Here is a 26077-nt window from a genome sequence, read left to right on the forward strand (position 1 = left end):
TTAAAGATTTTATTTATTTATGTTTGGAGAGGGAAGGGAGGGAGATAGAGAGAGAGAGAGAAACATCAACATGCAGTTGCTGGGGGTTATGGCCTGCAACCCAGGAATGTACCCTGGCTGGGAATCAAACCTGCGGCACTTTGGTTCGCAAGCCTGTGCTCAATCCACTGAGCTACGCCAGCCAGGGCGCTATTTTTTTTTTTTTTTTTTTTTTTGCTTCTAATACCTGAATAGTGATAGTTTTTAAGGATGCCATTTCTCACAAAAAAAAAAAAAATGTTAGAGCTAGAAACCTCCTACTGGTGAATTTTATCCAACTCTTCTATTGATCCAATGAAGAAACTAAAGGCCAGAGAAGTGATGTGACTTACCCAAAGTCACACAGCTAAGATTAGGCTCACATCTCTGGATTCCTAGCTCTCAACCTATAAACCTTTAGATGTTTTCTAAAGGGTGCACACCATGGAACACAGTTTCCCCCAGATATCAGGTGTTCTTTGGGGAGTAGGGGTTGAAGTAGGATTAATACATAGGTCAAATATGTTTGGGATTATTAGTTTAAACTATTTTGTTTTGTTTTTCAGGAAGTCTTCTCAGAAGACCACCTATGCTATACTGTTGGGGTCCAGTCAGGAAGCCACAACTACACTGCAATTCTACAGAAAAGGATTGACAATGGGGGCATTGGGATTTATGACCCCATTGAAAAGGCTGGAGCTGCAAAGATCAGGTGAAAGCACTGTTAGACTTAAGGATCACCAGAGTTGGGAAGTGGCAGGACCTTTCACTGGGGCCTTCAGCCCTGAGGACAACATTCAGGGGAATATCTAGAATGAGTGACAAAAACCTCATATCCACCAGGCTCATGGGCACTCCTGCCAATTGCTGGAGAAACAACAGATCTTCTTTCCTTTCTGCCTTTTATTTATTAGATAAGGGCTGTTCTATGTCAGCATGTAATTAGAGCCCTGCCCCCTATGGAATCTTAGTAATATAGTTTTCAGGCTTCTTGGTCCCATAATATTGCAGAGATCACATAAGGCAGTGATATATTTTATTGTTGTTTTGTAAATGGTGACTTGACCCAGTTTTGAGGCCCTGGCTAAAGGCTGGTCAGTTTCTTTAATTAAGTCCACACTCAACCATTTTACTTATTAGGTTCTCACATTCACTCCTAGCCACTCTGCATTCACCCAAATTGCGTGGGCCAGGCACAAGACAATTAATGATAGCTCCTATGCTTTTGAGCCCACAAAATTAAACAAATTGGCAAGTTCACAGACAGCCTATGAAACCTAGTTAACCCTATCCTTCTTGCCATATATAAACCGCCCCCCACATGTCTAGTTTGCTGTTACCCTATCCCCTGCTGCAAACCCTGCATGGCCCTGTGTGGTTGCCTTCTCTTCTAAGCTGTAACAAAGAATTTTGCCTTTCTCTAGCCAAGTTTCTGCCCTGTATTATGTCCTGCCATCAGAGAATCTTTAAATCTTAAAAATGAGGACAGGAATAGGACTGTCACCAAAATCCATCTGGGGAATCCACTAATGTGCATTGAAAGTCTCCAATGGGGATATGCTATGTAGTCTTTCCTAAGCTTTACTGACCACATGTTTTTATTTTTAGGGCAAGACTTATAATTGATACACTTCAAAAGTCATCCAGCTTCCATGGAACTCAGTGGGCATCACTGTTTTAAATTACAATTTCTAGGGTTCATGTACTTTGAAGGCCTGGTGATGCAGAGGAAGCTGGGCTGGTAACTGGCCAGAGCTGTGTGATCAGTATATTCATGATCCCAGGCTGAGCCCAAATGTACTGTGGGTTACACTGTATGTAGAGACTCTGTCCTGGTGGGAGGAGAAAAGGTCCCAGTTAGTTGATTTGTACAGGACTTCCCAAACCCATGTTTGTTCCACTTGCAAAGCCATCTGCAACTTCTTTCCCTCAGTCAGTCAGTCATCATAGCCCAAATCAAGTCCCTTCTTTTCAACAGGAAATTCAATGATTAGTTTAGCTTTCACTCTTCTGTTCATTCTTTGAAATCTTGATATACTGTCAGCACTTGTAACAAATCTGCTTGTGACATCTCTTGTACTACTTCCCTGCTCTATTTAGCAGCTCTTAGTGTCATTCTTTTATCCCCAAATGCATTGTTATCTTCTTGAAGGTACAGATTAGACCTTATGCTGCTGTGTATTTCCCTGAACATTTAAAACAATACTTATTAAATAATGAGTACACAGATATTTGTGGACAAAATAAATAAATTAACTAATGTTTTTAGTTTCCAGTACAAGTTTTCTTTCTTTTTTTCACCAAAATTTAAAAAAAAAACTCCAGAATTTTAGTTGAAGCAGAATCTAGTTTGCATATGGGTGTATTTCTCATACAGATGAGAGTAAAAATGAGTCTTTATGACTTTATGAGAGTTTCATAAAGTCAAATATTATCAGGTGGTGGGAATGAATTTCCTTAGAAACATCTCTTAGCTACTCTGGTGTTCTTAAACCATGAAGAGCAATGTGATACTTACAAAGTTCTAAATGACTTTCTTGCTTCCAAGAATTATTTTAGGCTTGGGTTCCCAGCAATTTAGAAGCAATTTCTATATCTGCCATGTTCATGCTTTGCATCTTTATAGTTCTTCTCTCTTTCTCTCTCTCATTGTTTTACAGTTAGAGTCTCCTACAAATTACCCTGTGACCTGAGTTGAGCTGAAACATTATTTTCCCCACTTAAGCACTGAGAAACTGAGGCACAGAGTTGCCATCTAGTTAGTGAAAAAATTAAGGTTTGAATTCAAATCTCCTGCCTCCCAATCATTGCCTTTTTTAATGTGTTCCAAAATAGGTAGAAGTGCATAAATGCAAATATGTATGTGATATACTTAATTAATCAGATAAAGGAAGGAATCTGATATAGCAAATATTTGGGGGGGAGACTGAATCAAAGAAGGTGAAGAGAGCAGCCAAAGAACATAGGCATAATACACAGACACAGACAATAGTGTGGTGATGGACAGAGGGAAGGGTGGTGGGGACTGGGTACAGGCTGGCAAAGAGTGGGGAATGGGGATATTTGTAATAGTGTCAATAATAAAAATAAAGGAAAAAAGAGAAACTATTCAATTTTTTTAACTCATGGGTTTTCCAGTAGAAAGATAACCATATATTCATCCCCAAATTGACTTTTTTTTTTTATTACAACAACAAAAAAATGTGCTTGCCTGCTTTGTCTCTGAAATCATCTTTGGAAATTTTATAGTCTGCATACTGCTTTAATCTGCACAGATTGTCAGACTAAATATCATAGATTAAGTGACATAAATGATAAGCATTTATATCTCACCATTCTGTAGGCTGGAAGTCTAAAATCAAGGTGCCAGCATGGCCAGCCTCCCATGAGAGTCTTTTCTAGATTGTAGTCAGCTGCTTTTTCACTGTGTCATCACATGGCAGGGAGAGAGAGGGGGAAGGCTTCTAGTGTCTCTACTTATAAGGGCACTAATCGTATCACCGGTGCTCTACCCTCATGGCCTCATCTAAACCTAATTACTTCCCAAAGACCCCACCTCCTAATATTATCACATTGGGGGATAGGGTATCAACATATAAATTTTGAGAGGACAAAATTCAGTCCATAACATATACACAATCATGGTTTTAGAAGTACATATGTACCTATAGGGTGTGTGCAGCTAGATGATGAAGGTAAAAAAATCCTGGAGAGTAGTTTTAATCCAGTCTCCATTAGCTGAAGTTCTTCACATCTGTCTCACAGGCATCCAAGTATAAAAATATAATTGAGAGCCATTGACTATCTACAGGAACAAGACAAGGCCCAGTTCTGCTATTTGAGAAACTCCCTCATTAGTGTCTCTCCAGCTTCATGGATCACTTCCAACCTTAAACTACACTTCATTTCAAAATATAGTCAATTCTTATTAGTTGCAGAACATTGAGCCATTGCTCCTAGAAGAAAGCAGGGTTTAGTGCCTGTGAGCCTCTGGTCACACTTTCATCACCGATCAATATATAAACTGGTTTTAAGTGACTTTTTGTTTAAAGACACATTATTTATTTATTTTTTAAAATATATTTTATTGACCATGCTATAACAGTTGTCCCATTGTATTCTCCCATTTATTCCCCTCCACCCTATATACCTCCTACCAATATCATTCTCCCATCTTAGTTCATGTCCATGGGCCATACATATAAGTTCTTTGGCTTCTCCATTTCCCATACTATTCTTAAAGTCCCCCTGTCTATTTTGTACCTACCATTTATGCTACTTATGCCCTGCACCTTTTCCTCCATTCTCCCCTCCCTACTGATAACCCTCCATGTGATCTCCATTTCTGAGAATTTATTCCTGTTCTAGTTGTTTGCTTAGTTTGTTTTTGTTTTTGGTTTTTTAGATTTGGTTGTTGATAGTTGTGAGTTCGTTGTCACTTTACTGTTCATATTTTTGGTCCTCTTCTTTTTCTTAGATAACCCCTTTAACATTTCATATAATAGGGGCTTGGTGATTATGAACTCCTTTATCTTGGCCTTATCCAGGAAGCACTATATCTGCCCTTTCATTCTAAATGAAAGCTTTGCTGGACAGAGCAATCTTGGATGTATGTCCTTGCCTTTCATGACTTCAAATACTTTTTCCAGCCCCATCTGGCCTGCAAGTTTTCTTTTGAGAAATCAGCTGATGGTTTTGTGGGAACTCTTTATAGGTAACTGTCTCCTTTTCTCTTGCTGCTTTTAAGAGTCTCTCTTTAACTTTAATCTTGGCTACTGTAATTATGATTTACCTTGGTGTGTGCTTTCTTGGGTCCAACTTCTTTGGGACTCTCTGAGCTTTCTGGACTTCCTGGAAGTCTATTTCCTTTGCTGTATTAGGGAAGTTCTCCTTCATTATGTTTTCAGATAAGTCCTTAATTTATTGCTCTTCCTCTTCTTCTGGCACCCCTATTATTCAGATGTTAGAACGTTTAAAGTTGTCTCTGAGGTTCCTAAGCCTCTCTTCACTTTTTTGAATTCTTGTTTCTTTGTTCCGTGCCAATTAAATGTTTATTTCTTCCTTTTGCTCCAAACCATTGATTTGAGTCCCAGTTTCCTTCCCTTCACTGTTGGTTCCCCATATACTTTCCTTTATTTCACTTTGCATAGCCTTCACTTTTTCCTATTTAGCAAACTTACCCAACCATTTCACTATTTAGTGAACATACTCAACCATTTCTGTGAGCATCCTGATTACCAGTATTTTAAACTGTGAATGTGATAGGTTGGCTATTTCTTCATTGCCTACTTGTATTTTTTCTGGAGCTTTGATCTGTTCTTCATTTGGGCCACGTTTGTTTGTCTTGGTGCACCTATTAGTTAGTAAGAGGAGGACATTAGGTATTCCCCAGGGCCAGGCAACCCACATTGCTGCTGTGTTGTGACACTGTATATGAGGGAAAGGTCCGAGAGGGAACAATGCCTCTTACTCAGCTTTTGGCTGGATTTTAGTCACTTCCTCTGCTACCCACAAGCAAATTGTACCCTTTTGGTGGTGATTTCAGGTTGGTGATTTTGTGTACATTGTATGATCCTGTGGGTCTGTCTCTACAGTGAACTCTCCTGTGAAGCTGGGAGTTTCTCCAGCTGCCTCAACCCCCCCAGTTTTTTTTTTCAGGGGTTTCAAGGCTTCATTTCCCCACACTGGAACCCTGGGTTGTGTGGCTTGTCTCACTCCCCAGGTTTTCCTCCCAGTTTATCTGCATGCAAATGTGGGACCTCCAGGTCTGCCAGCTGCCACCTTGCTATGAGTCTTCTCCACCCCAGCTGCCTGTCTTCACCCCTCCTACAAGTCTGTATAAATATTTCTTTTTTAACTGCTTTGTTGTTGGACTTCCATAGAGTTCAATTTTCTAGCAGTTCTGTTTTTTTTTTTTTATTTTTTAGATTTATTTATTTATTTGTTTTTAGAGAGGGAAGGGAGGGAGAAAGAGAGAGAGAGAAACATTAATGTGCGGTTGCTGGGGGCCGTGGCCTGCAACCCAGGCATGTACCCTGGCTGGGAATCAAACCTGTGATGCTTTGGTTCACAGCCCGCGCTCAATCCACTGAGCTATGCCAGCTAAGGCTATTTTTTGTTTTTAAATTTGTTGTTGTCCTTCTTCTGGTTGTGCTAAGAGGCATAATGTATTCTACCTATGCCTCTATCTTGGCTGGAACTTTCTAAAGACCCCTTATTTAACATGTATTGTTGAGTTATTAACATTGAACTCACAGCCAGTAACTCTATAACTCATTCCTTAATGAAGCTTATCTAACACACATTTTCTCCATAAAGCACATCACAACCTCCTCAACAATTAAGAACACTAGACAGCATTTCAGTGCTATGATTATGGGGCCATTTGAACAACAAAATCACCAACAGGAAGCACAAAAATATGGTGTAGTACATAGATCATGAAGAGAACATTTGTTTACTGTCTAAGAGATAGAACAATAAGCAGAATGTTGCCTTGTTCATTCTTTCCTGAGAATGTGCACGGCAAGCGACTCCAACTTTTTGCCACTCTGTCTGCACTTGTCCATGAATGACCACAAAAGTGCCATGAGAACTGATTTTTGGGTTTACAAATAAATTTTAGCAAGTAGGTAAACTTGCAAATATGCAATCCATGAATTATGAGGCTCACTATACTTGCAATTCTCTGCTCTTTGGCTTCCAGTGCCCTGCCTTTGTGACTGTGCCCACAGTCAGGTAAAAACCTTTGAGATCATGGACAGACTCTGTAGATCTACAGAGAGCAGGTATTCATTAAATGTCTATTGAACTTAATCTAACTTCTTATGTATTATAACTCCATGGTGTGGCTGCCAGGAATCAATCAAGCCAGAGTGGCATAACAGTGGTGCACCATTGGGCACACACACAGAGGTTCTTACCTGGCATCTGGAGCCCTCACATCAGATGTGATTACTGCATCTCCTGAGCACCTCTGTGGCCACCTTGTTTCTCATGACTTAAGGAGAGGTAGTAAGTCTGGTTGTTTGCATGTGTAGTGCAAGGTGGCATGTGGGCTCCAACAACAGTGCTTCCTGCAGAGGTAGTTGTCTCTGACAGCTGCCTCTGATGTTTACAATTATCTTGTTAGAATCTTATTTCTTTAGGTTGAGCATTTCTATTCAGATAACCATATAGGAGAAGGTAACTTATATCTTTAAGTGTCTCATGTAGGTACTTAGCATGTATTACCTCCTCTGATCTATGCAACAACCCTTAAAAGTAGAAATATCACCTGTAGAGATGAGCAGACAAAGAGACAGTGAAAGAAGAGGTACACTAAAAGACAGTGTGGGGTCTAGCCAACATTTGTTAACCAAATTTATTTGATCACAAAGACCTGGTTACTTTTTCTAGCCCATACACAAATCTCATGGGCAGGAGGTCATACAGCCATTATCAGGCACAAGTTATTTCTGTTATTCATTCAACAAACATTGGTAGAGTATTTACAATGCTGAAGCAGTGTGGAGGGGATAAGAAGTAATACAAAGCTAAATTGGGCATTGTCCCCAGCATCAGGGGAGAACACATATATAAATAATTAGGGTATGAGATTGAAATTATAGATGCCATAAAAAGAAATGTAAAAGGGGATTGTCTTTTGGGCTGGGATAGCAATGAGGAGTTGATGGAGAAAGAGACCAAAACCTGCCTGAGGGGCTATGATTGTGGAAGAATAATGTTAACTTGGGAATGAATAGGCACAGGCAAAGGAATGAGAAGGTATGGGTTAAAAGCTGGTGATTAAGGGAGCTGAATGCAAAAGCATGCAGCACACAATGAGGTGAGATGGGATAGGATTATACTATGAAAACAAATTCACTGCCAGAGTCAGACTTTTGTACTTTATTCATTAGGCAGGAGAAAGATACTTTCAGGTCCTGATGAAGGGGTAGAATGATTCTTTAGAGTGGCAGAGTATTAGTTTGCTAGGACTGCCATCTCAAAGTACCACAGGCTAGGGGCTTAAATAATAGAAAGTTATTTTCTCACAGTTCTGGAGGCAGGAAGTCTGAGATCAAGGTGTCAGTAAAGTTGTTTCTTTGAGGCCTCTCTCCTTCACTTGTAGATGGCCATCTGTCTTCTCCCTGTGTTTTCCCATGGTCTTCTCTCTGTACCTGCATATGTCTTATTATCCTCCCATAAGGACACCAGTCATATTGAATTAGGGTCCACCCTAATGACATCATTTTACCGTAATCACCTATCTCTAAATACAGTTATATTCTGAGGTACTGGGGTTAGGGCTTTGACATATGAACTTTTGGGGGACACAAGTCATTCCATAACACAGAGAAAGATGGCTCATGAGAGGGCGAAAGTGGAAAGGCCAGTGAAGAGGTATTATGGCACATGGGAGCAGGCAGTAGCAGCAGAAGAGTGGCCAGGAAGTCATCGATGGGCCTTTGTCTGATGGGTTTCCTCTTAGTGCTGGATGAAAAATACAACAACAAAATTCTATAAAAAGCACAGTAAGAGAAAAGGAAAGGCAGCCAGAATTAACTTAGCAAATTTTCCTTAACCCTCAGAGACATCCCAGAGCCATCACTTCTTGCTGCCTTCCTATATAGCAAGGCGGTTGCTTCTGATTCACAACCCATGCAGGACAAAATGTCTCATTACTTTACAGTCTCACAGTGTTTACATCACATTCTTTCATACCCAGAATTTGAATCACAGCCAGGACATTTCTGTGTGACACTTCTCATGAACTAATTATTAATGTCCCTGGCTCAAAGTCTGGAAGGGCATTTTATTCCTATTACCCAAGCCTGGTGAGGAATTGAGATTTGTATGGGCTGCATAATTTCTTCATTTCCCCACAAGTCTATTCATTCTGCTGGCATTTTAAGAAATGTATTTTTATGGAGTTTGGCAATACTCAGTAATTTTCCATGTGGGCACATTGCCCAGGCCAGATGGGCAGATTTGTTTTCTTGTTCCAGCTTGTGAAGTCCTGTTTGATAAGATCCTATCTCACCCTACTTGAACAGAGATTCACAATTCACTTGTGAGGTGGGCAGTGAAAAATTACTCAGTCAGCAATTGGCTACAGTGGGCTGTGGGAGGACCACCTTAGTATCTAAAATTTCCCTAACTCAAAAATGCCTCAGAAGGACATCTTTGTTCTAAGAGGAACTGATATCATGACATGGAATGTAATAGGACAAGAATCAGAGAAGCCATTCAAAGTAGAGATACTCTGTTGCTGCATCAAGAGCCCTGTGCTTTTCTCTGAACCCATTTGTCTTAGAAAGAGAAAGAAGCTTAGCACACCAAAGTGTGATTAAGAAAAATGAGCTATAATTTACTGAAAAGGTCCACAAATTTTTAGTTATACTGCCTGAAGAGGTCACTCATCATCGACTATATGCTGCAGTTATTGGGACAAAGCCTCCTGGGACATTGAGCCCTCAGCAGGTAGATGTGAGCACCAAATGAAGATCCTTGGATTTAGTGTATAGAATCTTATTTCTTACTTTTTAAATTAACCTTCTAAAGGAAACTGAGGTGAGCTAATACTCGCCTCATTAACAGAAAAGTACATTTAACAGAAAAGCACATTTCCATAGGAAGTGGTCATGACATCATCAAAAAATGAAAATGCATGGCTTTTTCCACTTTTCAATTTTTGGACTTTCTCTTAAATTTATTGAATATTAGTTATGTTTTATATCTTTTTCCAAGGCTTTTCTCTTCTGTCTCTGTAATCCAGCCTTGTCAAGTGGAAGCCATTCTCTCTGCTATTGTTTGTCTTTGTCTTCTGCAGGCAAGGGACCTATAACAACAAAAATTCTCTCAATTTTGCTGTAAATCCTCATTTCTCTTCTGCCTCTTCAACCTTCTGTTGCTAACCTAAAACTCTCCAAGATCAACTTCCTACTGCAGGCAAAGAACTTAACATATCCAGGAGGCAACAGAAGTTTTCTAAGATAGAAATATTGTTTCCATTCAACAGTTGAGAAAACTAAATCACAGAAAGGATACATGATGTCCTACGTATGGCTTTAGAAATTGAGATACATATTTTTCCAGAAATTCTACCAGGGTAAATAATTTAGACAAAGTGGTTTAACCAACAAACAATCAAAAATATAGAAATAAATGCTAACATGAACCATAAACAGAACAGATGATAAACTGAATTTGATCAAAATTTTAAAGTTCTGCTTTTCAAAAGACACCATTAAGATAATGAAAAAAGATGCCATGGTCTGAGTGATATTTACAAATTATATATCTGATAAAAATGCTTATATCTAGATTAAAAGAATTCTCAAAATTTAATAATAGCAAAATAAAAATAAATCAATAATAAACTCACAAAACATTTGAGTAGTTTCTTCACTACAGAAGATATACAGATGAACAATAGTATCTGGAAAGATGCCTAATGCTATTAGTCTAAAACTACACTAGCTGTTGTAGTGTTCTTGTGAGGATGAGGAGCAACTCTTACACCTTGCTGGTCAGAATGCAAAAAAGTACAGCCACTCTGGAAGGTAGTTTGGCAGCTTCTTATATGTTCACTATACACTTATCATATGACCCATCAATTTCACTCCTAAATGTGTACCCAAGAGAAATAAAGACTTAAGCCCACAAATAAACTAGTTTGTAATAGCTTTGTTCACAACTCCCCAAACTAAAAACAACTCAATGTCCAGTGGCTGGTGAATGGGTCATCTGTGGCAAATTCATAAAATAAAATACTTTTCAACAATAAAAAGAACTGAAGCACTGATAGCAACAAAATATGGATGAATTTCAAAAGCATTATGGAAAGAGAAAGAAATCAAATTCTAAGGGTTATATATTTTATGATTCCAATAATGTGACATTCCAAAACATGGAAAATAGAGAGTAGCTCAGTGTTTGCCAAGGAGTGGGAGTAAGGGTTAATGACTACAAAAGGACCTGTGAAGGATGATGCAAAATTTCTATATCTTGGTGTGATAATCATTACCTGAGAATATACAAGGTCTTTCCAGAAGGTATCCAGTCATGTAATATGAAAAATAGACATTTGTTAAAGAAGATACAAGAAACAAGAAACATAGGACAATAACACCTCAGTCCCCTTCAAAGTAGGCACCTTGGGACCTCACACAGTTCTCCCAACTGCCATCAGCTGCTCTGCTATATTTTCCTGAATCTCAAAGAATGTATGAAATGAAATCCCTTCCTTTTCTTTTTTCCTTTTTTTCTTTTTTTATTGTTATTCAATTGCCATTGTCTCCATTCCCCCCCATTACTCTTTCTTGCCCTACCTACCCATACTCCCACCTCTCACATTCAATCCTCCCTACCCCATTGTCTTTGTCCATGTGTCTTTTATACATGTTCCTTGACATCCTTTCCCCATCTTTCCCCCATTGTCCCCCTTTCCCCTCCCTTCTGGTTACTGTCAGTTTGTTCTTCATTTCTGTGTTTCTGGTTCTATTTTTCTCACTTGTTTGTTTTATTGATTAGGTAACACTTATAGGTGAGATCATATGGTATTTGTCTTTCACCACCTGTCTTTTTTCACTTAGCATAATATTCTCCAGTTCCATTCATGCTATTGTGAAGGGTAGAAGTTCTTTGTTTCTGCTGAGTAGTATTCTATTGTGTATGAAATCTCTTCCCTTTCAATGGTGATTTTAGTTTTGGGAAATGTCAGAAGTTACAGGGTGCCGAATCTTGGCTGTAGGACAGGTAAGTCACCTGGGTGACTTCATGTTTCACCAAAATCTGCACAAGACATTATGCATGAAAAGGTGTGTTGTTGTGAGGAAGCTGCCAATCACCAGTTGCCCACAGCTGTGGCCTTCTTAATTGTCCAAATATTTCCATGGAGGAATGTTCAATCTTAATGCAAAAGTTTATGCAGATTTGTTGTTGTACATGCTCAGTCATTTTGAAGGTAAGGACCACACAGTACACATGCTCACACAATGGCTCCTAGCAACCCACCCACTGACTAGTACTGAAGTTTTCATTGTTCATGTGTGCACATTCCAGTCCACTCTCCCTGGCTGCCACGTTACTTCATGCAAACTCTTCTCTAACAATGGTTGGTCTTTTTCCAGACAGACCTTGTAAATTTGTAAAAATTCATAGAACTTTACATCAAAATATTGAACTTTGCTATAAATTACACCTTTGAATAGTTTTAAATGCTAAATGGAGGGAATGATTTTGTGACAAAACTCTATTTTACTTTCATTCCTTCTCCATCAAACTCTTCCCAGAGAGGTCCTCTATGGTAGATATTGTCCAATAGCTCAGAAATACACAGATAAATATTGGAGTCTTTTCCCACAGTGCAGTGGGGGATCTGAAGGGAAATTTGGCTGTTTCCTAATAGTATGGTTTTTTTTTACTAGAGAGCACGGAGAAGTGTTAAAGTGATGGAATATGAAGGATAAGAAAGCTCCTTGCTTGGCATTGGCCAGAACTGAGGCTGGTAGAACAATTAGAAGGTGAAGGGGGAGCGTATTTGGGTATAAAGAATAGCAAGAACAAAAATGGCAAGAGCAGTGAAGAGCCCAGGGGACTGGATACTCTCCTCCTCCTTCTGCAGCTGCCCTGTGGGGATCAAACAGCCAATGGGGGTTTCACTAACCAACCCTGACCCCTAGAAGAACAGAAGACAGAAGGAAGGCTGGTTCCCTGACATACTTCCCTCATAACACAGATATTTAGAAAATACTCATTAACTCTGCCTCACAGTCAAATTCCAACTGAGGAACCTAGAAAATGTAGAAGATATAATAAAAACCGAAGATCACCATTAGCAGTGAAAATGCAGTATCTTCAATAAATGGTATAGGGAAAACTGGGCAACCATATGAAAAAGAATGAAATTGGACCACTATCTTACAGTGTACACAAAATTAACTTAAAATAAATTAAAGACCAATATGAATCTGAAACCATAAAACTCCTAGAGAAAATGTAGGCAGTGAGCTTCTTGTCATCAGTCTTAGTGATGATTTTTTAAATCCAACACCAAAAGCAAAAGAAACAAAAGCAAAAATAAACAATGGTATTACATCAAACTAAAAACTTTCTGCACCACAAAGGACACCATCAACAAAATCAAAATGCAACCTACACAATAGGAGAAAATATTTGCAAATTATTTATTTGAGAAGGAGCTAATATGGTCAACATGACTGCATAAACATGGTACTCTCACCTTCCCACAATCACATCAAAATTACAACTGAACTACAGAGCCATCATTTAGAACCACCTAAATTCTAATTGAACAGAAGTTGTATGACTAAAGATATATAAAAGAAGCCACATGGAGACTGGTAGGAGGGACAGAGATGCACAACAGGCTGGTCCCACATCCACATATGGCATATAAAAGTCAGGAGGGATATCACAGCTACAGAGGTCCACCCCTGAGGATCAAGAGAACCCAGCCCCATACTAGGTGCTCCAGGCCAGGGTTCCAGTGCCAGGAATAGATGTTCCCTTAAATTCTGGCTGTAAAAAAAACAATGGAGATGGTGGCTGAGTGAAACAGGTCTTCTGGAGTCCCAGGCAGTCCTCTTTAAGTTCCAGTGCACATAATTATTCAGACTAATTTGTTCTGAGCTCCAGTCCTGGGCAGCAGCTCAAAAAGCACCAGGTACATATGGGGAGGAACTGAATTGTTTGGCATCAGAGAAAGAGCTGGAGGGACAGCTTTCTCTCAAATAGCAATGCTATCAGAGGCCAGTTTTTTCTTTTCTTGGTCCTCCCCTCAACACAACTGGCAAGTAGGCACCACATCTGAGTATTCATCAACCTGACTATCAACTGTTTGCCCTGCTCTGGTAATTCCCTGAGACCCCACCCAACCTACAGGCCTAGTTGAGCTCTTTCCTGTGGCTTTTCCATACAAAAGGCACAGGACACACTTCCCTCATAGACACTCCGACATTCCCTCAAAAGGCCATTCTTGGCCCATGCTTCAGATTTTCCTAAAATCACTCAAACACGTACCATCTGGCCTCAGCATACCCTGTACCACTTTATAAGTAACCCCAGGCCCAGCATTGGTGGCAACCACCCTTGGTTCTCTCCTTGGCCTCTTTTGGGCACTCCTAATCCCAGCACAAGTAGCAGCAATCTGCAGATCTCTTTGTAGCTTATACCAAGTGACCCTGGCCTGAACACAGATGGCAGCTGATCTTGGCCTGCACCCTGCCAGGAGGCCCCAGAATCAGTGCACTTGGTTGAAAATTTGTCAAAGCACTGCCCAACCACCTGCACAGATTCAAGGGGTGGACTCAATGAGCACCAGAACCCTGCTGAAGTAAGTCTTGCTTTGTGAGGTGGGGCCCTGGATAGTTGGTCATCCACAGTGGTTGCAGCAAGCCCTTGCAGCCAGTCAGACTTAGGGTAAATCCCTTTTATTAATGTGCTAACAACAATGGAGCCTCAATTAAACAGGAGGGTGTACACAGCCCACACAGGAGACACACCTGGAGTGCCAAGTTCTAATGAAAGGATAGGTTGTGCCACTGGATCCTACAGGACGCTTACTATATTAGGCTCCTCTATGAAGAACAGGACACATAGCAGCTCTACCTAATACATAGAATCAAACACACGGAGGTTGCCAAAAGGTGGAAACAAAGAAACATATCCCAAATGAAAGAACAGAACAAAACTCCACAAAATAGAACTAAACAAAATAGAAACAAGCGACCTACTAGATACAAAGTTCAAAACACTGGTTATAAGGATGCTCAATGAACTTAAGGGAAGAATAGATGAACTTGGTGAGAACTTCAACAGCATAAAAAGGACATGGAAACCATAAAAAATAACCAGTTAGAAATGAAGGATACAGTAACTAAAATGAAGAATAATTTACAGGAAATCAACAGTGGAGTAAATGAAGCCAAGAATCAAGTCAGTGATTTGAAATATAAGTAAACAAAACCATCCCATCAGAACAGGAAAAAAAAACTGGACAGTGTAAAAACAGCCAACAGTACCCCAGCATATATGAGGTTAGGAGACCAAAAATTGTAGCGGACATTGAAAAAACAGATGTGAGACAAAAAAACCTGGAGCTGTGAAAAGGCGGAGTTGGACCCAAAGAGGGGCATCCCAACAGCTGAGACAGTGAGACAAATTTCACTTTGCTACTACAGAGAATCTGCAAGTTATTGCATATTTGTATTTTTTCATTATTCGTATATCTTTTATTTTATTAGTATTTTTGTATTCCTCTTCTTTCTGTTTAGTCTTCTTTGCTTGACTGGTTAAATTGCATTTTTTGGCATGTTTCCCTTGTTCTTTCATAGTGTATTGTAAATTTACTGTCTTTCACTTCACTTATGTTCCATTAGCATACTACTCTAGGTCCAATACTTCCTATTCTTCTTATCCAGATCACATTGATTCTGCCATATCATTGTTGCTCCATTATTATTATAAATAATACCTGTTCCATACAACTGTAAATACTACACAGCACCTCTCCCAGATATTGACCCACTTCATGGTTTCCTGAACTCTATTACTATAGTGGTTAACTCTATTCTCTCACACACTACACCTATTTTCTATCCTTTACTCTCACCTTATGTCAGAATCTGACCACCCACAACCCCACTGCTTTCTAGATCCAACTCACACTCCTTTCTTTCCCAACAAGAGTGTTATCTTCTTTCCACCCTTTCTAAAAACTGGCTAGTTGAGTGGAATATCATGGCTAACACTATACATAGCCAAAGGATCTCCTATCTCTTCTCTATGGGTTGATACTGTAAATATCATAGAATATACTCTTGCTGTCTTAAGCCATTTTCCTTCACCCTCCAACTGATCACAAAAAAAGTGTAGGTGGAATCTGTGAACACCAGGATGCATGCTGGAAGAAGAAACCCAACAACAAAGGAACCACTAACAGATAACAACAGAAGAAAGTGAAGGACGGAGTGGAAACCAGACAAACCTCAATCCAAGACCTATCTGGAAATACAACTAAATAGTGGAGAAATTACCCAGAACAAACAACTGAACAAAAGAGCAAGAGAGAATTCTTTAAACCTTATACACATGGAAGAACCAGCTTCAACACAACCTGACTTCACCAGCACAACAAAATACAGGAGACGGTGGACAGAGTGACCCTCATTTAACCAGCTGGTGGGAAGGAACCACTAAAGAAAGACCCAATGATAATCAAACCCAAAGAAAAACACAGGCCCAACATAAATGACAGCCTAAGAGCAGTGAGCTCAGGAGATCAAGAAGAACAGCACTACTGAATCTCACAGGTACACTACCATAGAAGATCACACCATAAACCCAGGGAGCCAGAACACATCAATTTAAGCTGAGGCTAACAAGAAGAGTCGCACAAACAATGGGAAGACAAAGAAACAATCCCCAAATGAAAGGAAAGGAGGAACCCTCAGAAAGAATACTAAATGAAGTAGAGGCAACTCAACTATCAGATATTGAGTTCAAAGCAATGGTTACAAGGAAGCTCAATAAGCTCACAGAGAATTGCCAGAAACTACAGGGAAACTACAATGAACTCACTGCAAACTATATCAACATGAAAAAGGAAATAGAGACTATCAACAAGGACCAAAAGGAAATGAAGAATACAATTTCTGAATTAAAGAACACATAGAAGGAATCAAAAAGAGTCTTGATGAAGTAGAAGGTCAGATCAGTGATCTAGAAGACAAAGTACAAAAAAAAAAAAAAAACACCCAGAAAGAGCAAGAAAAGGAAAAGAGGCTCAGAAAAAATGAAGAGGGATTAAAGGAAATGCAGGACAACATGAAATGTAATAATAGCCATATAACTGTGATACCAGAAGGAGAAAAGGAAGAGCAAGAGATAGAAAACCTCTTTGAAAAAGTAATGATGGAAAACTTCCCTAATTTGATGAGAAGAAAAGTCACAAAAATCCAGGAAACAAAGAGAGTCCCAATCAAGAGGAACTCAAAGAGGCCCACTTCAAGACACATCATAATTAAAATGGAAAAATTCCCAGAGAATCTTAAAGACAGCAAGGGAGAAATAGAAAGTAACATACAAGGGAGCCCCAATAAGGCTAGCAGCTGACTTCTCAATGGAAATGCTCCAAACCAGAATAGAATGGCAAGAAATATTCTAAGTAATGAAACCAGAGGCCTGCAACCAAGGCTACTTTACCCAGCAAGGCTCTCAATCAAGACAAAAGGCCAAATAAGAAGCTCCCCAAATAAGAAGTTTTAGATTACTCAAAAGAAGTCTAAAAGAATACACTTCCACAAAACCAGCTCTGCAAGAGATGATAAAAAAAAAAAGGGGGAATGCTTTAAGGAAAGGAAGGAAAAGAGAGAGAGAGAAAGGAACACAGGTATGAAAATGGCAATGAATAAGTACCTATCAATAATAAACATAAATGTAAATGGATTAAATGCTCCAATCAAAAGACATAGAATAGCTGAATGGATAAGAAAGAATGACTCACACATATGCTGCTTACAAGAGACCAACTTCAGAACAAAAGACCTACACAGACTGAAAGTGAAGGACTGGAAACAAATATTCCAAGCAAATGGACAGGAAAAAAAATCCGGGATGGCAATACTCATCAGACAAAATGGACTTCAAACAAAGGGCCATAAAAAGAGACCCAGAAGGTCACTTCATAATACTCAAGGGAAGAATCCACCAAGAAGACATAAATATTGTAAATATATATGTACCCAACATAGGAGCACCCAAATACATAAAGAAAATCTTGGAACACTTCCAGAAAGATATTGACAGCAACACAATTATAGTAGGGGATTTCAACACCCCACTGTCAAAAATGGACAGATTTTCCAAACAAAATCTCAACAAAGATTTTGAGGCATTGAACAATGCCCTAGATGAAATGGACTTAACTGATATATATAGAGCTTTTCATCCCCATAAAGCTAAATACACATTCTTTTCAAATGCACGTGGAACATTTTCAAAGATAGACCACATGATAGGACACAAAACAAGACTCAACAGATTCAAGACAATTGAAATTATATCAAGCATTTTCTCCAACAACAAGGGACTGAAACTAGAAACCAACCCCAAGGGAAAATACCCGAAACACTCAAAATCACAGAGATTGAACAGCATGCTATTAAACAATGAATGGGCCAAGAATGAAATTAGGGAAGAAATCAAAAAGTTTCTGGAAACAAATGAAAATGAACTCACAACAACCCAAAACTTAAGGGACATGGCGAAGGCAGTCCTGAGAGGGAAGTTCATAGCAATACAGGCCTACCTAAGACAGAAACATTTCAAACAAACAACCTAACCCTACACCTACAAGAACTGGAGGAACAACAACAAAGCCCAGATCAAGTAGAAGGAAGGAAATAACCAAGATCAGAGCAGAATTAAATGACATAGAGACTAAAAGCACAATTCTAAGGATTAATGAATCCAAGAACTGGTTCTTTGAAAAGATAAACAAAATCAACAAGCCTTTAAGCAGGCTTACCAAGAAAAAAAGGGAGAAGACCCAAATAAACACAATCAGAAATGAAAGAGGAGAGATTACAACTGATACCACAGAACTACAAAGGATTGTAAGAAATTACTGTGAAGAACTGTATGCCAAGAAATTTGAAAACCTAGGAAAAATGAACAAATTTCTAGAAAAATATAATCTTCCAAAACTCAACGAAAAAGAAGCAGAAAGCCTGAACCAATAACAATCAGTGAAATTGAAGCAGAAATAAAAAAACTCCTGACATACAAAAGCCCTGGACTGGACAGTTTCACAGGAGCATTCTACAAAGCATTTAAGGAAGAGCTAACCCCTATCCTTCACAGACTATTCCAAAAAAATCCAAAATGATGGAAGACTTCCAAATTCTTTTTATGAAGCCAGCATCATCCTAATCCAAAACCAGATAAAGGCACAACAAAGAAAGAAAACTTCAGGCCAATATCGCTGATGAACATATATGCTAAAATTCTCAACCTAATATTAGTGAACCGCATCCAACAATACATTAAAAAGATCATACACCATGACCAAGTGGGATTCATCCCAGGGAGGCAATGGTGGTACAATATTCACAAATCAATAAACATAATACATCACATAAACAAAAGCAAAGACAAAAATCACATGATCATATCAATAGATGCAGAAAAAGCATTTGATAAGGCACAGAACTCATTTATGATAAAAACACTCAGCAAAGTGGGAATAGAGGGAGCATTCCTCAACATAATAAAGGCCATATATGAGAGAACTACAGCCAACATCATATTCAATGGGAAAAACTAAAATTTTTTCCACTAAGATCAGGAACAAGACAAGGTTGCCTACTTTCACCACTTCTGTTCATCATAGTTTTGGAAGATTTAGCCACAGTGATCAGACAGCAAAAGAAAATAAAAAGCGTGAAAATCAGAAAGGAAGAAACAAAACTGTCATTGTTTTCAGATGACATGATAGTGTACATAGAAAATCCTGTAGACTCCACCAAAAAACTGCTCCACCTAATAAATGAATGTGACCAAACAGCAGGATACAAAGTCAATATCCAGAAGATAAAGGCATTTTTATATACCAACAATGAAATATCAGAAACAGAAATCAAGAAAATAATCCCATTTGATATAGCAACAAGAAAAATAAAATACCTAGGAATAAACCTAACCAAGGAGGTAAAAGACCTGGACTCAGAAAACTACACAACACTGAAGAAATCAAGGAAGACACAAAGAAATGGAAACATATACTGTGTTCATGGATTGGAAGAATTAACATCATCAAACGATCCATACTACCCAAAGCAATTATACATTCAATGCAATACCTATTAAAGTACCAATGACATATTTCACAGACATAGAACAAACACTTCATAAATTTATATGGAACCATAAATGACCCCAAATAGCTGCTGCAATTTTGAGAAAGAAGAGCAAAGTAGAAGGGATCACAATACCTGATACTAAACTGTACTAAAAGGCCACTGTAATCAAAACAGCCTAGTACTGGCATAAAAACAGACAAACCAATGGAACAGAACAGAGAGCTCAGAAATAAACCCAAGTCTCTATGGTCAATTAGCATTTGACAAAGGGGGCAGCAGCATAAAATGGAGCAAAAATACCCCCTTCAACAAATGGTGTTGGGAGAGCTGGACAACTATATGCAATAAAATGAAACTCAAGGACCAACTTATACCATACACGAAAACAAATTCAAGGTGGACAAAAGATTGAAATATAAGCCATGACACTATTAAAGTCCTAGAGGAGAACATATGCAGGAAAACCTCAGGTATTCCATGTTGGGAACCGCCCTGACTGGTATCAGAAGCTGAAACCGCCGCCTAGGCTAAGGCTAAGGGAACGCCCTTGGAACCGTAAGCCAGCAAGGAGACAAAAGCTTATCTCCCTGGCAGGAGTGCTACTTCTGCTGCTTTATTCATAACTGAACCCCCAAAAGCTTGGTCGGTTAGCCAAAGACGGGTAAGATTCCCCAAGGGGGGAACGACCTAAGACAGGCATGATCACTTTGGGAGGCCCCCGAAAAGAAGGACTTGGGGGGCTGCAGCAAAAGGGGGTGATGGACCCTCACTTCTCGGCTTTGACATAGCCTGAGTTATCATCTGGGAGAAAATCTCCTTATTGCCTTAGTTCCCTTGCTCCAGCTAAGCCTGAAACAATGACAGGGTGGTGTAGCTCTGTGCTGAAAAGGGTGGATTCCCCGGGTGATCAGGCCTAAGAAAGAACATGTAAATTACTGTGAAATCTTCTTTGTTTAGAACACTCTCAGTTGAATGAGAGGGGTCCAAGGAGGAAGTTTGTTCCTCAGAGTCTTACAGCTCTTTGACCCCAACTCAATAGACCAGCAGAGTTCCTTGTTTTCTATAGTTCCTTACTTCCCACTGATAAGTACTGTACTTTACCTGAATTATTATGCAAAACGAGCCCAATAAAAGCAGGTATGGACTGTAAATCGGTGCGCTCCCCACTAGGGCGGGTGGCCATTTCGTCCCTACTTCCCCACAGAAACTAGTTTGTCTCTGTGCATGTTTTTTTCTCACGTGTTATCATCGAGCCATCCACAGTGTTCCGTGGTCACTGCTGGCCGGTGACCCATGCGCAACAATTCCATGAAGAAATATTTTCACTGATATGTCCCCTAGAGCAAGGGACATAAAGGAAAGAATAAACAAATGGAATCTCATCAAAATAAAAAGCTTCTGCACAGCTAAAGTAAACAGTATTAAAATAAAAAGAGAACCAACTGTATGGGAAAACATATTTGCCAATGATACCTCAGACAAGGGTTTAATCTCCAAAATATATAAAGAGCTCACAGGATTCCACTCTAAGAAGACAAGCAACCCAATTAAAAAATGGGCAAAGGACTTGAACAGACACTTCTCCAAGGAGGAAATACAGAGGATCCGGAGACACATGAAAAGATGCTCAGTATCACTAGTTATCAGAGAGATGCAAATTCCACAATGAGATACCACTTCACACTGTGGAGAATGGTCATCATAAACAAAGCAATAAACAAGTGTTGGAGAAGTTGTAGAGAAAAGGGAACCCTAGTATACTGTTGATGGTATTACAGACTGGTACAACCACTATGGAAAGCAGTATGGAATTTCCTCAAAAAACTAAAAATGGAAGTGCCTTTTGACCCAGCAATTGCATTGCTAGGATTATATTGTAAGAACCCTGAAACACCAACCCAAAAGAATCTATGCACCCCAATGTTCATAGCAGCACAATTTACAATAGCCAAATGCTGAAAGCAACCTAGGTGCCCATCAGTAAATGAATAGATCAAAAAGCCGTGGTACACTTACACAATGGAATTCTATGCAGCAGAAAGAAAGAAGGAACTCCTACCCTTTGGGACAGCATGGATGGAACTGGAAAGCATTATGCTAAGAGAAATAAGCCAGGCAGTAAAAGACAAATACCATATGATCTCACCTTTAACAGGATCCTATTCAACAAAACAAACAATCAAGCAAAATATAACCGAAGACACTGAAATTGAGAACAGGCTGACAGTGACCAGAGGGAGAGGGGAGGGAATTTCAGGGGAAAAGGGGAAGGATTTGCAGGAACAAGTATAAAGGACACATGGACAAAAAGAAGGTGAGGTGGAAATGGCAGGGAGATGGGTAGGGCTGGCAGGGGGTGGATTGGGATAGGGGTTAAAGGCAGAAAACTGTATTTGAACAACAATTTAAAATAACATAAAAGAAAATAATAAAATAAAGTAAAATAAAATAAAATAAAAAATGAAGAAAAAACACCAAAAATATGAACAATAAAATAATAACAAATACTTATTTATCAATAACTGAATCTTAAAAACAAAATAAATAAGCAGAACAGAAACAAACTCATAGATACAGAGAATTTTGGTGGTTGCCAGATGCGAGGAGTGTTGGGTGATGGGTGTAAATGGTGAAAGGATTAAGAAGTACAAATTAGTAGGTACAGAATAGTCATGGTGATGTAAATTACAGCATATGGAATATAGTCAATAATATTCTAATTATTCAGTACTATGTATGATGTCAGAAAACTATGAGATTTATTGGTATGGCCACTAAATAACTTATGTAATATTTAATCACTAGGTTGTATACCTGAAACTAATATAATATTGTATGTCAATTGTAATTAAAAAATAAAAATTATTTTAATATATATGTAATAAATAAAAATGGGTAGAAGGTCTGAATGAACATTTTTCCAAAAGACATACAGTGGGCTAACAAGTACATGAAAAGATGTTTTACATCCTTGATCATCAGGGAAGTGCAAATCAAAATCACAATTAGATATTACTTTAGATATTAAAATGGCTATTATCAAAAAGACTCGAAATAACAAGTATTAACAAGGATGTGGAGAAAGGGGAACCCTGTGTACTTTGATAAGAATGTAAATTATTGCAGTCACTATGGAAAACTGCATGGGGGTTCTTAAAAATAATTAAAAAATGGAACTATCATGTGACCCAACAATTCTACTTCTGAGTATTTAGCTGAAGAATAACAAAATCAATTATGAAACAACCTACATGTTACTGATGAATTAATGGATTTTAAAAATGTATATGCAATGAAATGTTATTCAGCCATGTAAAAGAATCAAATCTTGCCAATTGCAGCAACATGGATGAACCTCACCGACATTATGCTAAGTAATATAAGTCAGATACACAAAGTCAAATATATGCATACAGATAGATATAGATATAGATAATGTCTCATAGATAGGGAACCGATTGGTGGTTGCCAGAGACAGACAGGGTTTGAGGGGTGAGAGAAGCAGGTGAACTGTTTTTCTGTTTGTTTGTTTTTGAGTTTGAATAAATTGAATAAAAAATGAGAAAAATCACTTTCAGGTAGACACTGCAGTGACTATTGTTGAAGGTAAGAATCTTTGATGAGTGCTAAAATTAATGAGTGAACATGTGATGAGAAATAGGATATTTGTGTAGTCTCAAAGAAACTCTGTAGACAACAACTTCTTGAACTGATAAGATTAACCAGAAATAAGACAGGGTGACACCATGTTTCTAGAATATGATGCATTAAAATGGCACAATGCTACTTCTGTGATATTCTTGCCTTGAATGCTGTCTTAGTTCAAGCTGCTATAGCAAATTACCGTGGACTGAGTGGCTGAAACAACAAATACTTATTTCATTAACAGTTCTGGAGGTTGGAAACCCAAGATCAAGGTATCAACAGATCCTGTCTATGGTAAAAGCCCAGTTCTTGGGATGCCAATATAATGTGAAAATAGCCATACATTATACATAAATGAAGGTAAGTTGCTGTTTCCCAATAAACTATTTATAAAAACGGGAGTTGGGCTTGACCTGCTGACCTATGATCTATTTAACACATTTATCATACAGAAACTAAAAGGTGAATGCTATATAGACAGTTAGTGTTGGCTTGTAAATATTAGAAATTATTTTTATTAACCTTTAGATATGGAAATAGAAGTTAAAATATATAGAACTCAATGATGAAATCTCACTTCACAGATTGCCAATGGCAATGGGAAGTGTACCTATATGATAGGGAAATCCACAACTCACCATGTAAACACATAATAAATAATGGGAAAATCTGTCCTGATGTAATGCAACATGAATTAGGCAACAACATCTATGAAGCATCATTGCTTACAATGTTTGACATGACTATAACCAAATCAAGGATGTAGACATCATTCCCAGGATATAAGACATACAAGAAAGAAAGGAACGAGTTAAACACTTTGAGGAAACAACCAGCCCAACTTCTAGTCAAAACAGTGACATAGGTAAACACAGCTTGCCTTCTCACACAACCACATCAAAATTACAACTAAAATATAGAACAACCATCAGAACCACCTGAAAACAAGTTGAATGGAAGTCTGACAACTATGGAATTAAAATAAGCACATTCATCCAGACTGATAAGAAAGGTGGAGATGTGGAACAGGCTGGTACCACATCCACATGTGGTGGGATAAAAATTTTGGAGGGATATTTCAGGAGCAAGGAGTACCAGCCCCACACCTGTCCCCCAATTCAGGGTTCCAGTGCCAGGAAAGTAAGTCCCCATAACTTTTGGCTGCAAAAAAGAGCACAAATTGAGTCAGTGGAAGAAACTTCTGGAGTCCCAAACAATTCCCCTTAAAGAATCCATACATGGACTTCATCAGATTCATTCCCTCTGAGCTCCAGCAACAGGGTAGCATCTTAAAAGTTACCAGTCGCATACAGAGAGTAACTAAAGTGTTTGGCATCAAATCAAGAGCCAGGGGACAGTTTTCTCTCAGACAGAAAAGTAAGCAGAGGCCATTGTCCCTTTTCTGAGCCAAACCTACACAGAGACACAGATATAGCAGGTGGGGATGGGGGATACAGTACCTGAGACTCCATCAACCTAGCTAACACTGTTTGCCACCCTCTGGAGATCCCCTGAGACTCCATCCCACCCAACTTATGAGACCACCCAAACTGTTAACCTTGAATTTTCTGTATGAATGGCTGATCTTGGCTCAAGGTTCACAACTTCCTAAATCCTATTAAACAAGCAACAGCTGGCCTCAGTAATCCTCTGAGTACTTCTTGCTAATTGGCCACAGGCCTGGCACTACCAATAGCCAACCTAGGTTCACAGCTTGGCTTTGCCTGGGAATCTCCAAGGCCAGCACAAGTAGCAGCCATCTCAGATTGCTTTATATGTCTGGTAGGGTGTCCCAGGGAAGAAAACAGGTAGGAGCTGACCTTGGCCTGCACCACCTAGGAAACCACAGAGCCTGCACACCCAGTAAAGAGCTACAGACCATGTCAGAGAATCACCACTCTGCCCCTGCACCACTGATCCTCCACAGAGGGCAGAGGTTGGTGGTCAGTGGTCACAGCCAGTCCTTGCAGCCTACTGGCCTGGGTAAATCCTTCCCATTGGTCTGCCATCAACAATCAAGGCTCAACTACAAGAGGAGGGTATACTCAGTCCACATGGAGGGTGTAGCTTGAGTAACCAGTTTAGGTGATAGTGGAGGCTGCCACTGGACCCTATATGATATCTACTACATTAGGCCACACTACCAAGACAGGGAGTCATAGCAGCTCTACCTAATACATAGAAACAGACACAGAGAGGCTGATAAAATGAGGATACAAAGAAATATGGCCCAAATGAAAGAACAGAGCAAAACTCCAGAAAAAGAAAGAAACAAAATGTAGATAAGCAATCAGTCAGATACAGAGTTCAAAACACTGGTTGGATGCTCAAGGAACTTAGTGAGGATCTCAACAGCATAAAAATATCCAATCAGAAACAAAAGATATACTAATTGAAATAAAGAACAATTTACGGGGAAACAACAGGAGAGTAAATAAAGACAAGAATCAGATCGATGATTTGGAATGTAAGGAAGCAAAAAACAACCAATCAGAGCAACAAGAAGAGAAAAGAATCCCCCCTAAATGAGGATGGTGTAAGCAGCC

The sequence above is a fragment of the Phyllostomus discolor genome, chromosome 9, assembly GCF_004126475.2.
Source record: "Phyllostomus discolor isolate MPI-MPIP mPhyDis1 chromosome 9, mPhyDis1.pri.v3, whole genome shotgun sequence".
In the NCBI taxonomy this organism is placed as follows: Eukaryota; Metazoa; Chordata; class Mammalia; order Chiroptera; family Phyllostomidae; genus Phyllostomus; species Phyllostomus discolor.